General features: G+C 40.8%; 1 pseudogene; it reads right to left on the reverse strand.

The window, feature by feature from the left end:
• Nucleotides 1-2,449: 2,449 nt before the first annotated feature.
• On the reverse strand, nt 2,450-4,904 carry LOC123450260 (annotated as a pseudogene).
• Between the last annotated feature and the right edge of the window lie 1,874 nt (nt 4,905-6,778).

Consider the following 6,778-nt stretch of genomic DNA (forward strand, 5'->3'; position numbering starts at 1 on the left):
ATAAGACCACCGTACTGTTAAAGGGGGTCAAGGTAAAACTAAGGAAAAAAGTTTCTAAGTGATGCTCATCTCAAAGCCTACACATACAAAACCTTCAGATGAAGCCTTTGGAAATCTTCAACACCTTAGTCAAATTCTTCACTGTCAGAGACGAAGATCTTCTGGTCTATGAGGATTTTTCTCGAACTGAGGAGTTAGGTCTTCACCAGTGCGAATCACCTACATGCGAGGAACCTGAGTGACATGAGGACTTTCAAAGTTGAAAGGTTCCAACTGTTCCTGTGCTACATGCCAACTATCCCCAACCTTATCCACCTAACGGTCATATCATTGGGTCCTTATCATTTGAGAGCAACCCAGTCCTCGAAGACTTTGAGAGAAAATCATTAGTGAGGAAAAACTACAAACACCCAAACCAAAACCCAAAAACCCAAAAGTGATTGAGAATCACTAAAGAGATTGTTCTTGTGTGGAACCGACGCTTATTACCTTTGAGGATTGTGCATCCTCCATACGGTTAGGTGTCATGGTCTAGAGCATCCTGCAGTGAATTGTGGATCATCGGGTGACCAAGTTTGTAAGGGTTTGGAAGTCTGCCCTGAAGACTTATCTTGAGTGTTGGGCGAGGACTGTGTGTCCTTAGCTCAAGGAGAATACGGTAAGGACTGTGTGTCCTTTGGTTTAAATACCAAGCCGCTCCAAATCAGATGTACAACTGTCACAACAGTTGCAACAGGTTCATAAAATCATTGTCTTCATCGAGCAACTGGTTATAAGTCCTCAACCCTTTCATTTCCTCAATTGTATGTTGACGACTTTGATCTTTACTGTCTGTAGAATTTGACTGGATACTTTCTCAAATTCCTCACCTCAAATTCTTCACTTAAGTTATTCGTCCCCTGCTTATCCTGATCACGTTACCTATGCAACGTGAATGTTTCATTTTACTCTGATGACTAAGCTATAGCTGTTTTTGCACATGTGTTTGTGTACTTATTCTGCTGCACTCAGTTTGTGACTAAGGACTTTCCTCACTAGGGATTTCCTGAGTGAAGAATTTGTAAAAATCTCCTATTCACCCTCTCTAGTCGATATAACACACTTTCACTAAAAACACCTTTTTTCCGAGTGAAGCATCTTACAATAGGGAACAATACACAACTTCTAATAATACTTGTTTAGTGCCCGTGCGTTGCCACGGAACAGAAATATATATATAAATACATTGATCAAATAATTGTTATTCAGAAGTGTATGTCAAACATGATGGACAAATACCGGTCCTTTCTATACTTATTTTCAGAGCGAACGAGAGGTCTAAACTAAGGTTTTGCAATAAAATAAGCAGATGCACTCAAAATAAATGATTTCAACCGATCAAAATGAAGGGAGGTGAGAGAGAGGTACCTTGGGTGATGAAAGTGCTCCGTTTTGAACGGACAAATCTCAAGCAAATAAGAGAGATCTGAAAGGCTCTTGTGTGAGGAAGAGAGAGGGGGAATATCTGAGCTCGAAAGAGAGGTGAAGGACTGAATGTGTGGGTATGGGGAAGGGGAGGAAAGACCTCATCCAACAAGACAATCTTATCCTCGGGACCCTACCGCCAAGGTCCCGAGTGGTAGACTCTGCACCCTACCACCATAGTGCTCGATGGTAGGCACTTTGCCATGTCATCATGGACTCACGGTCGTCAGCTGCCGTTCTATCCACCTATGTCGCCCTATCGCTGGAGGGGCCTGACAATAGGGTGTGAGTCTACCGCCAGACCCTCCCATGATAGGTAAAAGGGCCAGATGATGACATTACATTTTTACGAACGGGTTAGATCTGACTAAAGAATAAAAAAGGGTCAAAACAAGAAAGTTTCCCTCCTCCCTCCGTGCAAATTCCCACAGCCGGAGGCACTGCTCACGCATAGCTGCAGCGCTGACACTTCATGTTGCACATCCATCCATCCATGCATTATTCCATCATGCATCGGCTACCTAGCAGAACAGTTCAAAACAGTACCAACAAAAACGCACAGAGACAGCCTACAGGAAAACAGTGCGCACAGTATAACGTTGTAGACACTTGGCTCCAGTATTTATATTTTACAAATAGTGCAGCACGTTCGTTGCAACTTTGCAAGGCAAAACATGAGGAAGAAAAAAGTTCGGTTCCGGCCTCTCAACCATTCCGTCAGTTTTCAAAAAAAAGTGTGGGGATTCCAGCAAAAGTTCAGAAGCCAAAATGAACAGTTTTCAGACAGAGGAATAAGATGACTACTATCATGTGCAAGGCCGGAGAAAGAAGAGGAAAGAATAGCTGACCAATGGAAAATTTCCTTTCTATATTTACTCAACTCATCACATCTCATCTCTCTTAGCCTACATGTACATGAGCAGCAACGATGCCACCTCTCCTCTCCCTTTGCCCGGTCTCTCCAAAGCTAATCGAACGGGACACATCCATTGAGGCACAAGCAAGCATCTACACGATCAAATTGGTCGCCGTCGCCGGTCACCTTGGTCCGGAGAGCTCCATGGCCTCGAGGCCGACCGAGGACTCGTCGCCCCCCGCGAAATTGGTGAACTTCAGGGGCAGGAGCTCCGACGAGACGGACTTTGGCGTGTCGACATTCTGCGACGCCTCCCATTTCTCCGCGAGCCCGTCCCCTTCCAGCATCCTGATCACCTCCGACATCCGGGGGCGGTGGAATGGGTAGTACTGCGTGCACAGCAGAGCCACTTGCACCATCTCCTCCAGCTCCACCCTGTCGTAGTTGCTGCCGAGGTCCTTCTCCACCATCATGTCCAGCTGCTTTTCCTGATGGAGCTTCTTTACCTGGAACCACCACATGCAAGAATGAGAAACAATGATCATGCCAATACAAAGATCATATACTAAACTCTGAACAGAAGATAGTAACTGATGGAAAATTAGTTAATATGCCCAAACTATGATAAAGGATTAACATAAATAAATATCACCTGCTCCATCTGCAAACTATTGTAAGGCGTCTTTGCAGTTCAATGTCTTGTATTGGTGTACAAAGGTAGCAAATTAATAGGGATGGCATGATTTTCTCAAAAAAAAGGGAAATAATTGTTATCATTCTTAATTTCCAAAGCCTTCTTCTCGTCATAAAATGATTTTCAAGCAGGACATCACAATGGTGAACAGTTTAAGTTGTCTTTGGTATCATAGAGCATATTTTTCCAACTTATCTGTTTTTAACTATGAAATATGCTCCAGTATCTCGAGTATAAAATCTTACCATTGAGTGTACTCAATGTAAAAGGTGAGACGGGACCTAAAAGTGGCAAACAAAGTTGTCGAAAAGCTCTGAAGACACTAAACTAAAGGCGAGAACCGAACAAAGTCCAGAAGGAGAAGGAGATCTTTTCACATAAAGTAATAAGGTGAACTTGATACCATTGCACGAAAAGAGCATGATATAACATGCTTACCAGATCAAGCACTCCGCCCTTCTGATTTGCTAGTCTTCCAAAATCCAATGCTTTCTGGCCAGTGATCAACTCAACCAACAGGACTCCAAACCCAAACACATTTGTCTTCTTCGATGACTGGCCAGTTGACAAATACTCTGGAGCTATGTGTCCCATGGTGCCACGCACTACCGTGGTAACATGGGTCTCCTGGTGATCCAAAAGTTTTGCCAATCCGAAATCTCCGACTATTGCTTCAAAATATTCATCAAGAAGCACATTGGATATTTTTACATCACGATGGATTATTTTTGGATCACACTATTCGTGCAAATAAAGTAGCCCTCGTGCTGTACCCAGTGCTATCATCTTTCTCCTCGACCAATCTAGAGTTGGCTTGCCATTTATATGCTCTGGAAAAAAATTCCAAGAAAGCTTAGGTGGACTGAAGGAGGTCACAGTTTGCTTGCAAACCGAATAATATACTTGGAAATCTGTCATAAGATGCCTCTTTTTTTTATTAATTCATTTCATCAGTAGTAAACCTAGAAATGTGATGTTGATAGCTCAGTTCATATTTCAAAATTTGGTGTACTGTGAAATGTCAATGGACACTTAAGTAAATACAGGGAGTCAAGGAGCATGAGTATTATTAAAATTAATAGATCGACACAAGCAGTGTACTTCCGATAGAAGTAATCACCATAGTCAAGCTTTCTTTCATGGCATGAAAGAAGGATGAAGCTACCCAGGATGATATGTGGCAAGGGTAGGTTTGTAGGTCTTTATGAGCCTAATTAAGACTTCCATGATTGTAGTATAACTTTCACTAAAAGAAGACAAGGCAACTATATGACATGCTATAAGTGAACATGTTGAGGATCTCTTATCCTGAACGCTAACAAGTGTCAGTTTATTTTTTAAGCTGAGCATTTGGTGGCAGTCTGAGCTAACTGGAGCAATGCGCCAATATGGATCCATGCTAGATCGTAAATCTGAAAATGAGCGTAATGCATGGCAAGGGGAAGCAAAAATTAAACCGGCCACTAATGAATCTGCCCAAGTAATGCTAATTACTTAAGTGTCATAAGGGCATGGCGAAAAATACTGACCACGCAACTGAGAAGCAACACTTCCATTTGGCATATAAGGATAAACAAGTAATCTCTCACACTCCGTAGTGCAAAATCCAATGAGCCGTAGGAAATTCCGATGAACAGCTAAGCTTATGACTTCAACTTCAGTTTGAAATTGAACTTCCCCACCAACAACGTTGTAGTCTTTCAGCCTTTTAACATCAACAATTGAACCATCACGTAAGAAACCCTTGTATACTATTCCATATCCACCTTCACCTAATATTTTTTTTGAGTTGAAATTGTTGGTAGATGCTCGAAGCTCCTTGAAGGTGTACTTTTTCAGATGGCCCAAGCATACTTCTGGGTCATATTGATCTGTAGCTAAGAGGAGGTATCATGCACCATAGTACGGAACTAAAATAGTATAACATGCCAGAAAGGAAAACATGGCCACAAACTGTGATCATGTTATTACTCTCAGATCAAGTAATATATGGGTAAAATTAGAGATCTCATGTTTTTTGCAAGGCAAATCAATACACCAAAAGTAATTGGGGCATGAACTGCAGCAAATGTTTTCGTAGTAAGGGCCTCCTAGGCTTGTAAGCTACTAAGTATAAAAGTCTAAATTGGTAGTGACTGTCCTACTGAATTGCAGTAAAATACCTTCTTGAAGCTTTTTTGGCTTGTAACTATATATAATCTATAGATTGTAAAACTTATTTAGGTTCAGCACTGAAGGTCAACAACAGGAGGGGAAATTAAGTTTATGCGGTAAGAGACAATGTTGTATATGCTTCAACATATGTGCTTGTTACAATGTTGTTTAATGTTGTTGGACTGAAATTTCTAGTTCAGTCTACTGGCCTTTCTGTGTATGTTTAGGTGAACGGCTAATCATATTTTATTACTCATTCTCAACATTTTTGATGTGATCTTCCGCTGTGTGGCTGTGTAAATTAATTTGATGGATGATATCATAGAGTTCATTGCATTCAGTGACGTAACCTTGCACTACTCTCTTTAAAATATCTATCAGTGACCATCGACTATGAATATAGGTGGCCACACAATTATTTGTACTTTGAGATGTGAGTGCAATCATTTTAAAACAATAATAATTACTATGTAGCCAAGTTGTCTTTTAATCATTTGAAATATCTGCCAGTGACCATCTTGTCATCTTGTAAACACTTTGTTCTGATGATCCTACATGGCTAAACACAGAATTCAACTCCATCAGAAGAGAGCGAAGAATGTAGTTGGGCTCCAATTTTTGTGAGGCAGTCATACTTCAAATTGCCTGCTGATCCTACATCGCCTATTATAATGGTAGGCCCTGGGACTGGCCTTGCACCTTTCAGGGGCTTCTTATAGGTTCATTTTGTATTTTCCTTCTTGTTTCTCCCACAATATTCTTCAAGCTTTTCACTCTTTAGCGTGCTAATATGTATATCGAGTCCATTTGCCATTGGCATGAAAGATTAGCTTTAAAAGAGACTGGTGTGGAACTGGGTCATGCCATCCTGTTCTTTGGGTGCAGAAACTGCTAGATGGTATGATCTCGATTATTCAGTTTCGTCTACAATTATTGTAAGAAACTGTCATGATTTGTGAGCCGGGGCAGGGTTCCTTTTTCTCTAGAAAAAAGAAACTTCAAATTGCTGTGTTGTTGGGTATCACTACATGGAATTGGAGTTTGGAACGCTAGCTAGTTGAGTGGTCATTCCTACACTATTGTAAATTAGTGCGCATGCTGTATGATGGCGTAGTCCTTGCATACCCCTTTCCCCTGAATTCAAAAAACTATAGAAAATAGCAAATATGGTAAGAGAGACCTTCATCACGGAATTGGTCTCACCGACATGGGAAAATGAATTTGGTGCTACTGGAAACTAACATTATTTGTGCAAAGAAAATCTGAATCTCCAAAAAGAAAATGGTTGCGAAAGAGAACATAATGGCATTGGAAAGAATGGCATTCCAAGAACAAAGTAATCTTATGCAGTAGTTCAGAAAAGATTAATATCTATAAACAAAAGAGAGTGATTCTATATAACAAAAGTATATGAAGACCAACAATTTAATCTTACACAGAATAGTAGAGTGATGATCCTACTGTGGATCAGATAGGACTACGATGGGATAGGGCATAGTATGATATGTTCTTCGTGCATAGAATGTGTTTATAGAGAAGCCAACGTAATGTAGGACCAATTGACATAATGTTTAGACGTACCAAGAGAAGTGTATAGCCAACAGAGGGAA

Source organism: Hordeum vulgare, chromosome 4H (genome assembly GCF_904849725.1).
Source record: "Hordeum vulgare subsp. vulgare chromosome 4H, MorexV3_pseudomolecules_assembly, whole genome shotgun sequence".
NCBI classification, from domain to species: domain Eukaryota; kingdom Viridiplantae; phylum Streptophyta; class Magnoliopsida; order Poales; family Poaceae; genus Hordeum; species Hordeum vulgare.